This window comes from Bos mutus, chromosome 3 (genome assembly GCF_027580195.1).
Source record: "Bos mutus isolate GX-2022 chromosome 3, NWIPB_WYAK_1.1, whole genome shotgun sequence".
Lineage (NCBI taxonomy): Eukaryota > Metazoa > Chordata > Mammalia > Artiodactyla > Bovidae > Bos > Bos mutus.
This window is the reverse complement of record NC_091619.1, coordinates 110093199-110108105: the sequence shown is the minus strand read 5'-3', so window position 1 is coordinate 110108105 and position 14907 is coordinate 110093199. Positions and strand designations below refer to the sequence as shown.

The 14907-nt window shown below is 47.2% G+C and overlaps 1 pseudogene; it reads left to right on the top strand.

Annotated features, from left to right (window-relative positions):
• The first annotated feature begins 6119 nt into the window (after window positions 1–6119).
• LOC138985584 (histone H2B type 1-H-like) lies at window positions 6120–6524 on the top strand (annotated as a pseudogene).
• The last annotated feature ends 8383 nt before the right edge of the window (window positions 6525–14907 follow it).

Sequence of the window (14907 nt, the reverse complement as noted above, 5' to 3'; positions counted from 1 at the left end):
GGGCAGGGTCACAGAGGACCTGGTGGCTGCGTGGAGCTGGGACACCAGGCTGAGGGGTGCCTGGTCAGATGTGCATTGTTGAAACCTAATAGCTGGATGGAGCCTGGACGTGCTGCAGACTGTTGGAACACTATCGCGATATTCCAGTTAGAAGTGAGGCGCTGGGCTAGAGCAGTGGTGACGTTGAAGAGGAGGGGGTTGGATTTGAGAGGTTCCACAGGCAGAGTTGAGGGCAGCCGTGGAAAGCTAGAATGCCTGGGTGGCTGTGGAGCCTGCCCTTGTTCAGGATGGAGCACAGGAGGAGGTGCAGACAGGGCAGGAGGGCAGAAGAGCAGAAGGTTAATTTGGGACATTTTGAGCTTGTACCTAAGGGACACCCAAGAGGCAATACACAGCAGGTCTGAAGCTGGGGGGAGGTGTGTGTGTGGGAGGTTACATTCCTGTTCAAGTCAGAGAAATGCTGGATACAGACAGAACTTCAGGAGCACTGTGTATGGAGGAAGATGCTCCTCAAAGGAGATCTAGACCACTCCCCAGCCCCACCACCTTGCAAGCTCCAGCCACCTTGCAAACGCTGCCTCAGTTGCTCCTGACACCTGAATCAATGTGGTTCTGAATTTTCTGGAACCTTCCCTGTGGAAGCCAGGCTGAGCTCTGTAGAAGTGAGATGTAGCCCTCTCCTCCTCAAGTGTCACCCGCCCCCCCTGTTCTTGGAAGCATACTGGTGTCTCATGTTCTCGGGACAGTTTTGATGTTTGTGACCTGTGGCTCATCTCTCTGAACTGTAGCCGTGAAACGGGAGGGCAGTGTGGGCTGGGAGAGAACGTGGCCCAGGGAGACCGCCTCTCCTTGTCCCTGAATCTGCCTCTGGAAGAAGTTCTCATTCGGGTGGCTCCCATGTTTGGGGCCCGCCCCATGCCTCTTCCAGGGTGCCTAGCAACCTCCAGCAGGTCTTGGCTGCTCATAGAAGCCAACAGCTGGTTTGATACACCCTGAGCCTTGTTACCTCAAATCTGCTCTTGGGGAAGTGGATTCACTCTGAGGAATGGGCGGTTTCTCAGCCTGTATGACCGCAGGTCAGACCCTGGTTATGGGAAGTGGAAGCGGTGACTGCCTCCCTGGGACAGTGTCTCCTGTGAGCTGCATCTCCAAACTTGATTTCCATACCCTCCACCGCATGAAGGGCGTTGGCTCCTCAGAGGTGACTGAAAGGCACCACTTAGATGTTCACTCCACAGACTCAGCAGACAGCTTTCTTACTGCCTGAAGGAGTGTAAGGTGACTGGGGTCCTCCTGTGCTGGAAAATGTAGCAGCAGGGACCCCTGGGTTCTCCCTGCCTGGTCCTGTTCTGGGGCCCACAGTGCAGATGGCTTCAGCCTGCAGAGAAGACTTTATTTTTGGTCAGTCTGTGGAGAAGAGTAATGCCTTTTGGGACCACGAGGTTTTGAAGTATGAATGTGGTGACATCTGGAAGGGGTATGGGTGGCAGATGGTCTCAAGCCACCCAGGCTGCCTTGGGTCTCTGTAGCCCAGCCTTGGGGCCCAGGCCTGCGTCTCCATTCACTCTGTTCCACCTGCATGTTGACACTGAGGCCCATGTCCACCCACTGCTGCCTTTTCTGGCCTCTTGGTCCACCACTCAGCATGGGCGATCACGCGCACGTGCGGGCTCACAGTAAGCTGCCTCCGCCCACCGCCAGCGCGGTGTGCACACCCAGAGGCACGCTGTCCCTTTTAAGGGCGTTTTCCAGTTGAGCTGTGTCTGCCAAGCGGCCTGGAAGTCTTTCTCTGAATGGGTTCAGAATGAATCATGTGGAACATCCCCTGACCTCAGTTTTGAGCCCATCCTCCCCTCTGGACGTGCCTTCGCCTCCCGCTCTTAGCAGCAGGTGCCCATCTTACGCCCCTGCTGCCGTCTGTCACAAGTGGTTAGTGCCGCCCGTAGTGGGAGGTTAGGAAGGCTTTGCAGGTTCGGTTCGGTTCGGTTCGGGTTGAGCCTTGAGGTCTTCTGCCCATGGCTGCTTCTCTGCACGTTCCCGACATCAGTATTAACTCCAGCTTACCTTTAGCACCATTTCCTCTCCCTCTGGTTTCAGGCAGGTCTGGAATTGCCTCCAAATGTGGTTTTCAGGGGGTCAGGTTTCTCATCTCTCCAGGGCTTCCCCCAGCCCACCCTGAGTCTGGACGAAGACCTCAGTGCCCCATGAGGCCTCGCTCCCCTGATCCCAGTTAGGAACCCTAGTGGCCCCCGCCTGTGCCGCTGGTGGCGGGGGAGAGGGCGGAGAGTGTGCGAGCCCCTGTTCTCAGCTGAGCTTAGGTTCCCACTTGTCAAGCTGAGAACCGCTTTGTTCTAGGAGCCCTTTGGTTAAGTCAAGGGCAGAATCCAATTACACCATTTTATGTAAATTGACCGGAATTACGATCCACCTAGATGCTGATTTTCTCATCGAGCCATAGCTAGTGGTTCTCTTTGCACGTGAAGATGATTCTGATCCTGTCTGCCATTACCTTGAACTTCTTTCTAAAGTCATGTTTATTTTGCACATTTTCACTGTGGGAAAATACTTCATAATCTGGCCATCCAGAGGGTAAGGGCCATGGGAGGGAAGGTGAAGAAAACCAGTCTGCTTCTAGGCTGGTTTTGGACCAGCGGTAGGAGTCCATCTGAGCTCCAGCAAGAGAGTTGCTGCGGGCAAAGGTGGATGCAGCTGTGGTCACCTACCTCTTGAGAGTCTGGGGCTCAGGGAGCCCTCCTTTGGTGCTGGGTGACCAGTATGTGCCTGGTGTCACACCCAGTGTGACAAAGAGGGGGAAGGGCTCCTCTCCTTCCTCCTACATAGGACACGGCTTGGCTTTAGTGCTTTGGGGAATTCGTAGACCAGAGTAACTTTGTGTTTAGAGGCGGCGGAGACCAGCAGGAGATGGGGTCATGGGGGTACCCTGGAGGGGTGGTAAGAGGCTCTGAAGGCAGGGGCCCAGGTCGGAGCACTCTCCATGGACAGCACCCAGAAAGGGCTGTTTAAGGATCACATGCAAAGTCCCCAACCCAACCCTACTTCTGAAGTTGCCTCGACATAGAGGGAGGAGGTGAGGTGACCTGAGCTGAAGGTCACGCTAAACCCATCTGGTATCCTTGGGGGAAGGGCAAACACACATGTTATCTCAGGGACCTTTCATGAACAACTAATTTCTTAGACATTGGTGAGACTGTAGCATTAAAATGGATTACATTTTGACCACTAGGAGGCTCAGAGATTAAGGTCCAAATCTAAAGACAACAGGCTCTTGCAATTTTCCATTTGCTACAATATTGTAAAATAATTGGCCTCCAATTAAAATAAATTAAAAAAATAAAAAATTTTCCATTTGTGCATCAAGCCCTGCTTTCATTTTATTTGACTTTGTTTTCTCTTCTCGATCCTTTATTATTTTCTTCTTGTTATGTACATCTCTTAAAATTAGTCAAATCCTATTTTAGGATGAAGTGACCCAATAAATTAATAAATTATATTAATTGAACCATGAGACATAAAAAAAAAAAAACTCATCTTGGGTTCTTCTGGCATCTTCCTGGCTACTTCTGGCATCCTCCTGGCTACATCAAAAGGATGGAGCAAAGGAGGAGAGGGGAAAACCAATGAGCTCGTCAGGGTGGATTGGGGCCTGAGTTCTCACATCCCTCGTGTTGGACGGGCATCTTCCTTTCACTGGTCACTATGGCTCTTTGGACGTGAGTAGCTGTAGCCACCCAGGAGTCATTGCCTTTTGTCCGTAACAGGTGGCTCCTTGGTCTGCTGGTCTTCACACGTCTACTATGTCCTCCGGCGTCTCTGTGCTGGGGAATCTGACGTATTGGGGACCTAAATAATCACAAGGTTGATGAAGGATAAGAAGAAAGGAAGGTGTTCCCATAGGGCTGAATCTTACCTAACTCTTATGTGTTTCCGAGTTCAGCACCGGAGCTGACACACTCCACACTTGAGAAGGAAGGGAGAGCTGGAGGGTCTTTCCGGGGATTCTTCCCCCTCCTTTCTGCACCCACTCCCTTCCTGGTCACATTCAGAAGACGTAGCTCAAGGTTGGGGATTCCTGTATAAACGTTTACTCTTTCATCCTGGTTGGATGGGGTATAAGCAATGCTTTGCCTTTTAGACTCTGTTATCCATGAATTCTGATTGTGAATTAGAGATCGGGGAGGAGTGATACCTCAGAGTTGGACACGACTTTGATCAGAATCCACAGGAAACCGTTCCTTCCTATAGGAGTCAGAATCTCAAGTGTGGGTTTAGTAGTGGTTGGAATGCACTGATGTTCTGTACATCTTGGGACAAAGATGAGATCTGGGAGAACGTGAGTCATTATTCCAGCTCTTATTTACATGTTTTCACAGAACTTCTTTCGAGCAGTTGCTCAAACAGTGACCAGAGACATAAGGCTGGGTTTCCTGGAGACAGGACAGAGACCGCAGACACTCCTCATTCCCTTGCTGTTGGCAGGGCCTTGAGGTCAGTTACAAATGTTGGGGTCCTCTAAGGCTGACCAGCCAGTCCAGGCAGGGACAGGAACTCCTTATTCATTTATCTGACCCCTGGCCAGGGTCAGCACAATGGAGGACGTAATACCTGAAGAGAAACGCTACCCGAGGGGATGCCTATGGACTGGGCTGGCCCTCTGTGGACCCCATGTCTACTGGCTCCTGGGTGCTCCTGTTGCCCAAAGGTCTGGGCTGGACCAGGAATCTGACTGGCAGGCACCTCGTCTCCAGTTAGACAGTAGGAATCACCAAGTGAGGTCTGGGCATCCTTGGGGTTGAGGTCTGAAGAGTGGACATGTTGGATCTGATGGTTACAGGGCTCAGAGAGCTCAAGGTCAAAGGCAGAACTGAGAACAGAGAGGGAGCAAATGGGGAAGGCTGGTGAGTACCTGGGGAGGGCAGAGAGAGAGAAAGGGACAGGAGCAAAGGGGGAGGTGGGAGAGGAAGCAGCCAAGATTGGGGAGAGGAAGGTTAAGAGTAGAAACGGGTTGGGTGGCCCGTGAGTGAGGGGGCAGGCAGAGCTGAAGAAGGGGGAGCAGGAGTTGGAGCAGGTGGAGGGGGAAGGAAGTGCAGAAACAGGAGCCGGTTTCTTCATGGTTCCCAAGTTAGAAATGGAGGGCTGGGCTTCTTGGGTCAGTAAGCTGTATCCTCCCATGTTTCATCCTCCTGCGATCCAGACTCCATGGTAACTGAGATCAAGCATTCTTGTCTGCACTGTCCGCTATGGTAGCTGCAAGCTAGCTACACGTGCTGTTGAGTCCTCCCAATGTGGCTAGTCTGAACTGAGAAGCACTGGGATGTATAATATATATACACCAGATTTGGAGTCCTTATATGAAAAAAATGCAAACTATCAGTAATTTTTATTTTGGTTACATCTTGATAATATTTAGGATATACTGGGTTAAATAAAATATATTATTAAGATTAATTTCACCTGTTTCTTTTTCCTTTTATAATAATATGGCTACTAGAAAAATTGAAAATGCTCACACAGCTTGCGTTATATTTCCTTTTTTTTTCCACTCTGTTGTTGGACATTTATTTCCAGGTTTTGGCTACTGCGGCTTACACTGTAAACATTCTTACGTGTCTTTTTGTGGACATAAGCCGATCACTTCTTCTGGGGGTGTATTCAACAGTGAAACTGCTGGACCGTAAATATACTGACTTAGCTTTAGGAAATCCTGCCCGTTAGTTTTCCGAAATGGTTGTTCCAGTTTATACTTCTATCATTACAGTGTGGACACCCCGCTTTGTCCATGTCTTCACCAGTACTTGACATTGTGGTGTTTTTAAAAAACGTTTAAGTCATTTTTGTGGGGGTTTGAGTGGCATCTCATCCTGTGTAGGTTTTTTGTGTGTGTGTGGCCGGCCACTTGGCTTGCAATATCTCAGTTCAGCAACCGGGGATCGAATTCGTGCCCTAGCAGTGAAAGCGCCATGTCCTAACCGCTGGAATACCAGGGAAGTCCCTCATGGTGGTTTTCTTAAAAAAATTATTTATTTTTCATTGGAGGATAATTGCTCTACAATATTGTGTTGTAAGATCTTTCTGTGTTGTTGGGTGTTGTCATTGTAGACATGCCTGATCCGGCTAAGTCTGCTCCTGCCCCTAAAAAGGGCTCTAAAAAAGCTGTGACCAAGGCCCAGAAGAAGGACGGCAAGAAGCGCAAGTGCAGCCGCAAGGAGAGCTACTCCGTGTACATGTACAAGGTGCTGAAGCAAGTCCACCTGGACACCGGCATCTCGTCCAAGGTCATGGGAATCAAGAACTCCTTCGTCAACGACATTTTCTAGCGCGTCGCTGGCGAGGCATTGCGCCTGGCACATTACAACAAGCGCTCGACTATCACATCCAGGGAGATCCAGACCGCCGTGCGCTTGCTGCTACCTGGGGAGCTGGCCAAGCACGCCGTGTCTGAGGGGACTAAGGCTGTCACCAAGTATACCAGCTCCAATAAATATAATATGCCTAGCCGCTGTTAACGGAGAAGGCAATGGCACCCCACTCCAGTACTCTTGCCTGGAAAATCCCATGGACGGAGGGCCTGGTGGGCTGTAGTCCATGGGGTCGCTAAGAGTCAGACACGACTGAGCGACTTCACTTTCACTTTTCACTTATTGTGTTGGTTTCTGCCATCTATCAACATGAATCAGCCATAGGTATGTTCCCTCCTTCTTGAACCTCCTTCCCACCTTCCACTCATCCCCCCGCCTAAGGTGGCATGGTTATAGGCCCTTTGGACTGGAAAAGAACCCTGAAAGCTTCATCTGATAGGTGAGGAGATTAAATCCCCGAGGCTCGTTCACGGTCACCAGGCAAATGCAGCACTTGGACTGGGAGCCCGGTCTGTGGATCCCTGTCACTGCGGGGCCTTCTCCATGAGGTCAAGCTGCTCAGACACAGCCAGGCCTGCGCACAGGCACGAGCCATCCCCAGGTGTCACGTGAGAAGCACGCGAGGCATACCTGTTGCCTGCCACCTGCCCCATCAACCTCTTTTACAAGCCCAGGGCCTTAAGTGGCTCCATTATCGCTCTTGTCAGGAAGGTCGCTGAATGACGGACTGTGTGCCCTGGCTGAAAGCAAGCCTGACCTCCTCAGTATGCTGTCACTGAGCATAGCTGAGTCCGGGAACCAGGAGTTCTGAAGCTGGAATAGTTTGAAGGAGAGAAGTCAAAGTCACATCTCAGGCTGCAGAATCTGTTCAGAGTTTATCCCATTGAAACCTACTCATGTGAAGAGTTCAAGGGAAGTTATGCCCATTTTCCAGGTAAGGAAACTAAGGCTTAGAATGGGAACTTGTCCAGAAGTCCCTGATCCGATGAATAAAGATAAGAATAGAGATATGTTTCAAGCAGGCTTCCTGACCCTGCCTTAGTGCAGCCAACAGCCAGGTGGCTGGAGTTCAGAGGACGGCACTGCTGGACACCTTTCCCGTGCTCTTGGCCCTAGTGAAGATAAAGACTCTTGGGACTTCCAGTAGGGACTTTCCAGTGTTGATTGGCTCTTGGTCTCTGCCGGATTCTAGGGTGTGGAGGGTAGATTTCACTGACTACCAAAGACACACAGGCAGAGTTCCCATCCTGTCTGGCCTGTGGACTGAGTTGGAGCCAAAGTCCATGCAATGCTGCCCATCCTAGAGCGCTGACTAACCTGACTCGGTTCTCTTGTTCTTCAGCCTCTGCTGTGTGGGCTTCCAAGGGGGCTACTGCTCCACACCCTCTCCTGGACCTCCTCTTGCTGTCCACAGAATGAGAAATAACCATAGCTGAATCTCTGAGACTGAAGTGCTGGGGTCAGGACCGTCTGTCCCAGACCACCTCACATCGCTGATTTTATTGACCAACCTCTCATATGCCCTGGGCGGCTGCTGTTTCCTTGAGTGGACCTCTTCAGACTCCTGCCCTCCCCACATCCCGTCCATCTAGCCCTTTAGAAATCCTGCTCCGCACTGGCCTAGAGCCTCCATCTCTTCACCTAACCCTTGCTGCACTGCCGACCTTGTGGAAGCCTGCCTTTCATGGAGGACTCTGCCTCCGCAGCCCTTTCAGACAGGCTGCTCACCTGCTCGCAGCCCCAGTTCCTCTTGGCAGGGGGCTGCAGTCCTCTTTGCTGCTGCCTCCAGATCATCGCTTCTGTTCCTTCTTTATAAAGAGGAGTCTGTGCTCAGTCCTGTCCGACTCTTTACGGCCTTGTGGACTGCAGCCCACCAGGCTCCTCTGCCCATGGGATTCACCAGGCACGAATACTGGAGCGGGTTGCCATGCCTTTCTCCAAGGAATCTTCCCGACCCAGGGATCAAACCCAGGTCTCTTGCAACTCCTGCACTGGCAGGCAGATTCTTTACCACTAGCACAACCTAGAAAGCTCTTGTGTGTATAACCATTTCCCCCTTATGCACGTGACCATTTTCCCCTTATGCACGTGACCAATCACTAAAAGCTAATACCTGTAAAAGATCAGATCTGTTCAGTAGCTGAGGGCCAGGCCCTGGGTTGAGAACGGTAGGTGATGTAGGAGATCATGTTGTTATCATGCCAAATTCACAACTTGCCTTGGGTCACACACAAAGCTAGGTAAGTGGGAAAGCCCAGAGTCTAAATCCAGTAGTTTGGCTCAAGAGCCTGTACTCTTTTAAAATAAAACAAACAAACAAACAAAAAACTTTGTTTTTTGGCCTCACCTTGTGGCAGGTGGGATCTTAGTTGCCCCACCAGGGATCGCACCCATGCCCTCTGCCTTGGCAGCCTGGAGTCTTAACCACTGGACTGCCAGGGAAGTCCCACGGGCTTGCGGTCCTAACCCTGAGGTCCTTTAATCTCATTCATCTGTGTGACCCAGTAGCCTCTCCCTGCCTGTGCCAGCCCCACCACCTGGACATACTCCTGCAGTTACTGAAGACTCCTTCCCCCGGCTGGCATCTTCCTCTGCACCCCAACTCTTGCCATCACCCTGGGTGACCCAGACATCCCCAGGAAGGCCATGCGGGCCTTGACTTCATGGGTGCCTCCTCCACTCCAGCTCAGTCACATTTGTCCTTGAACCCACCACCTCTGATGTCATCAATCTGACTATCAGTTTACTAAACTCTCTCCTGAGTTCCAGTTGAGCATAACACATTGCTTGGCCTCTCCTCTGGGCCAGTTTCCTCAGCTTGCTCCCCAGCCTTCCACCCATTTCATTTTCGTCCCAGGAAAGAGTATTGTCATCTGTCCAGTGGCTCAGGCCAGACATCCTAAGAGTCACCCTTGAATCTTCTCTCTCCTTTGCCTGTGTAACCTCAGTCCTCAAGTCCTGTGGGTAAATCTCCAAAAGAGATCTGGATGCACCCATTTCTCTCCATCCCATGGTTACTGCCCTCATCGTAGCTAGCATCACCCCGGCCTGGCCAACTACAGCTGCCTCCTGACTGGTATTCCCTCTTCTGCTCTTAGTGTTCTTCAACGCAAGCTCCAGAAGCTGCGTGTTTTTTCCTTACAATGTAAACCAGGTCACGTGATCCTGCTTCCCATTGCAGGTGTGTGGTTTGCCGTACCCCGTCCCACAGTGCTCCTCCTGCTTTCTCATACCTTAGCCGCTTTGGCCTCCCTTCTGTTCCTGCAGCAGGCAAGCCCTTTCCAACCTGTGTGCCTGCAGTCTCCACTTGTTGGATTTCTTTTCCCTGTATTCATCATGTGATTTCTAATTCCCACTCATCTTTCAGGTCTCAAAGAAGATCACAGAAAGGCAGTCCCTAACTCCTACCCCACATTTCCTCATGACCCTCATCCAAGTCTGTTGTTACATGTTTATTTCTCAGCGTCCGTGGCGGACACTGGGTTGCCTCCCCTTCCTGAAAGTACTGCAATTTTTGTTTAGATAACTAGTGCCTCCCATGAAGCCCACATACATCCAGGCTTCCCCAACTCCTACTTCCAGACTCAAGCCTGCTCTCTTCAAAGGTAATCCCATTTTCCATCAAGGAACACAATCAGCTAATCAGTGATGACATTCCCATGAGGCCAGGGAATGAATGGATGATCAGAAATGGATGATCCAATTTGTGGCAGTGAGATGAAATAGCAGGTTGCTGGGGGTGGGTAGAAAATTCATTTCTGAACTTTACTACCTTGGGTCCAGGCTACCTGGAGACACAGCCACACACACAGCCTAGCTGAAGGGACCCAAAAGAAATGGAGCTGCAGATGTTGGCTAAGCCGACCACAACTCAGCCGCCAGACTGTGACGGGAGCCAATAGTTTTTCTTGCGAAGTTAGTTTTGAGCAGGGTTTTCTCTTCCTCGCAGCTGAGAGAAATACACCTAAGGGCCTTTGGTCCCTAGTACTTTCTTTCCTTGATCCATCACCTCCTTGTTTTCATATTCTTTTCTACCCAGCTTAAGTGCTGTAAGTTTAGAATTTCAACTTACCCACAGCCTTGCATTTCTTCCTACTATCTTCTGTTGCCTCTGCTTGGCATCACCTCGGTTATCTAAGAATCCACTAGTGCAACCTCTTTATTACCTGCGTTCATGCCATTGACTTTCGCTGGAAGAAACTAAAAAATTATCAGAAAGATAGGTACCGTAATAGATTCATGGTCAATTAGGTCCTAAACAATTGTTCAACACTCATGCTATGAGGTTGTTCTTGGCAGCAGTATGATGATAAAACATTTTATAGTCAAAACATCCAATAAAGGGGAATGTGATACACATTATAGTAAGAGCAGGCAACAGAAAACCAAGCAGCCATTTACAATGTGAAGAAAAATACGCATACACAATGCATATAAAAGTGCCCACAATAGATTGTTAGCTGATAAGAGTAATATTACAAAAGTGTGGGCATGAAACCTGGTGAAGGATCTACAGAAAACTGTTCCCATGGTAATATCCAGGTGCTGGAATTAATAGATTTTTATGGTATTCTTTTGTGCTTTTTATGTAATATTCAGTGTTAATTTGTCATAGAACTTAAAATTATTTACAGGTTTTTGATCATCCAGATCAAAGATGATCTAGACTCCTTGCCAGGCTTCTAAAGTCCACTGTGCACTTCTTTTTGTTCTTAGACTGCTTCCCACTACAGGTGTATAGACGGGGTACTGCCACAGCTAATTTGAAATAGTTCTTTACCAATATTATATATTGTTAAGTTCATTCATTTCATCTGTTTTTCAATTTAGGAAATTTATTTTTTCCTAGTGTGAATTTGGGGACATTTCCTTCTTTTTCTATTCTCTGGAATAATTTAGGGCTTCACTTATGGCTCAGCTGGTAAAGAATCTGCCTGCAATGTGGGAGACCTGGCTTTGATCCCTAGGTTGAGAAGATCCCTGGAGAAGGCAAAGGCTACCCATTCCAGTATTCTGGCCTGGAGAATTCCATGGACTGTCCATGGGGTCGCAAAGAGTTGGACACCACTGATTTATATAAGGTTATTATGATTATCTATTCTTTGAAGATTTGGTGAAATTCCTCTGTAAAACAGTGTAGACTTGATATTTTTCTCCTGACTTTTTCTTTTGGGAAGTTTCTAACAGTTAATTTAAGATGCTGATAATGACATTGTCTAACTTAATCCACAGTCTTCGAGTGTTTCCTTGCTTTCTGTCATGATAAGATGTCTCAGCCTAGCTTGTGCTTAACTTGCCCCAGATGTGGAATCAATAACTTCTCAAAGCAGCCCTGGTTCCTTTGAGTGAAGCATGGTATTTAGAAACCAAGAGGTGGATGTTTAGTGTGCTCATTGCTACTTGAGTGTCATTGCTTTTGGACAGAGACAGGAAGCATATTCCTAGCCACTTCCTTCTCCAGGGGATCTTCCCCAACCCAAGGCCTGAACCCTTCTATGTCTCAGGCATTAGCAGGTGCCTTCTTTACCATCGAGACACCTGGGAAGCCCAGGAAATATACATGTATTTTCAATTTCATGAATTCATGTTAATATTTCCAATTCAAATTTTTTTATTATACAATTAAAAAAAACATTTAAAATTTTATTTATGTTTACTTTTTGGTTGCACTGGATCTTTGTTGCTGTGTGCGAGCTTTCTCTAGTTGCAGCGAGCAGGGGCTACTCTTTGTTGTGGTGTGTGGGCTTCTCACTGGGGTGTGGGCTTCTCATTGTGGTGTGGGCTTCTCACTGGGGTGTGGGCTTCTCACTGGGGTGTGGGCTTCTCACTGGGGTGGCTTCTTTTGTTGCGAGCACAGGCTCTAGGGTGTGTGGGCTTCCGTCCTTGCAGCACATGGGCTCAGTAGTGTGGCTCTCCAGCTTAGCTGCTACATGGCATGCGGAATCCTCCCAGACCAGGGATTGAAATTGTGTCCCCTGTATTGGCAAGCAGATTCCCATCCGCTGTGCTACCAGTTAAGTCCTACTATACAATTTTTATTAACCTATTTTATTACATATTTATATCTGTTTTACACATAACATCTTGGCATTAATTAACATTAGCATATCGTTTGCTTTATCATAAAAATACAGAAAATTATTTCAACATTCCAATACCAGTATTACTATTAACAATAAACAAAGTAACATTTTAAGATTCCTTTGCAGTCTTTCTTATGCTTAGAATAAAAATATCAACTGCATCAGAGTTCTGTGTTCAAAAGTGACTTTAAAATAGTTATTTTCTCTATGTGGTTGTGTTACCATTTTGAGAAACTATTAGGTCATTTGTTGCTATTTGTATTCAAGTTAAGGATTTTAAAAACTTTTGAATATTTGAGCTATAAGTTTACTTGGTATAAAAATTTGAAACTCTATAAAGGGCAATGTACAGAAGGCTTCTGCTTCTACTCCCACCATTCTCCATAAGGTAATAAGGGTTAATCCTTTCTGCCTTTTTTGGCAAGGAAAGCAAATGTATATATAAATTATTTGCCCTTTTTCTTTTATAAAAAAGGCTTTTTTTTTTTTTTGCTATGGAGAAAATTAAGTATATACAAAAGTAGAAAATGCAGTTAATATTCAGTTTCAATAATGCTAAACTCATGACTGTTCTTGCTTTGTGTACACTGTGGGCTTCCCAGGCGGCGCTAGTGGTAAAGAACCTGCTTGCCAATGAAGGAGCTATAAGAGATGTGGACTGCATCCCTGGGTCGGGAAGATCCCCTGGAGAAGGGCACGACAGCCCACTCTAATATTCTTGCCTAGAGAATCCACAGGGTTGCAAAGAGTCAGACACGACTGAAGCAACTTAGCCTACGTGCACTCCAAAGGTCACTTGGAAGCAAATCCCAAATGTCATATCATTTCATTCATAAATATTTCTGTATATAGCTCCAAAGGATGATAATGCCTTTGACAATAAACATATCCACAATACTCTTATCACAGCTATAATTTAAAAATTATTTATTAATATCGTAACATATTCAGCTAGCGTTCACGTTTCATATGTTGTCTCAAAAATTTTAAGAATAATTTGTCAGAATCAGAATTTAGATAAGGTCAGTATATTGCAACTAGGTTTAGGATTAGATCACTTTTTCTGAGGAGTTTTTCAGACTCTATATATTGCTAGAGATGCCTAACAGTATACAGAGTCTGGACGTTTCTCTGTCATCTGTATCATCTGTAAACTGGTGTTTAGCTCTGGAGTTTGGAACAGATTCAGATTTAACTTTTGTGATTTTCTAGGAAAATCCCATGGATGGAGGAGCCTAGTGGGCTGCAGTCCATGGGGTCGCTAAGAGTTGGACACGACTGAGCGGCTTCACTTTCACTTTTCACTTTCATGCATTGGAGAAGGAAATGGCAACCAACTCCAATGTTCTTACCTGGAGAATCCCAGGGACGGGGGAGCCTGGTGGGCTGCCGTCTCTGGGGTCGCACAGAGTCGGACACGACTGAAGCGACTTAGCAGCAGCAGCAGCAGGCAAGAATACTTCTCAAGTGGAGTTAAGAAGACAGATAATGTCTAATTGCCTTACTTTTTGTGATATTAGCCATTATTGATGATCATTGCCAGGGTTTATTTTAATAGGGGTTTCAAAATAGTGATACTTAAATTCTATTTTTCTTCATTTTTTATAAAGAGAAACTTCCCCTCCTTAACTATGGGTTTACGCTGAAACACATTTTACACAAGAAAAGCAGGATAAATGCTTGGATTTATTCCCCTGGCATTTACTGGTTATTAAAATAATGAGTTGGCCCTTTAGTATTTTTTATAGGTGACCAATAAGTTTTAAAAAGTGTTATTATGAACTCATGGATTCAAACACATTTACTATGCTTCCATTCATTGCCTTTATTGTTCTGTTATCATTGTTATTATTATTGATGTTCAGATTGCCCCAGATTTGTCCAGGGAAGGCTTTTGAAGTTGACTCTTGAATTCCCTTGACATGATACAAGTAGTCTTGGGTAGCTTTCTTGTTTTGGGGAGGATAAGATTTTCCATGTTCATTTTGTACATTTTCTGCCCCAGACCTGAAATCAGCTATCTCTCCAAAAAGCCTTTATTCCCTTTACTATAAAATATTTTGGAGAAGGCAATGGCACCCCACTCCAGTACTCTTGCCTGGAAAATCCCATGGACAGAGGAGCCTGGTGGGCTGCAGTCCATGGGGTTGCGAAGAGTTGGACATGACTGAGCGACTTCACTTTCACTTTTCACTTTCATGCATTGGAGAAGGAAATGGCAACCTACTCCAGTGTTCTTGCCTGGAGAATCCCAGGGACGGTGGAGCCTGGTGGGCTGCTGTCTGTGGGGTCTCACAGAGTTGGACACGACTGAAGTGACTTAGTAATAGTAGTAGTAGAAAATATTTAGAGACCATAATCTGGAGGTTAGCATGCTCATTACAATTGGATTGTTCCTTGTTTCTAGGCCTTTTCAGTAGATAGAACTAGGAATACCTACATACACA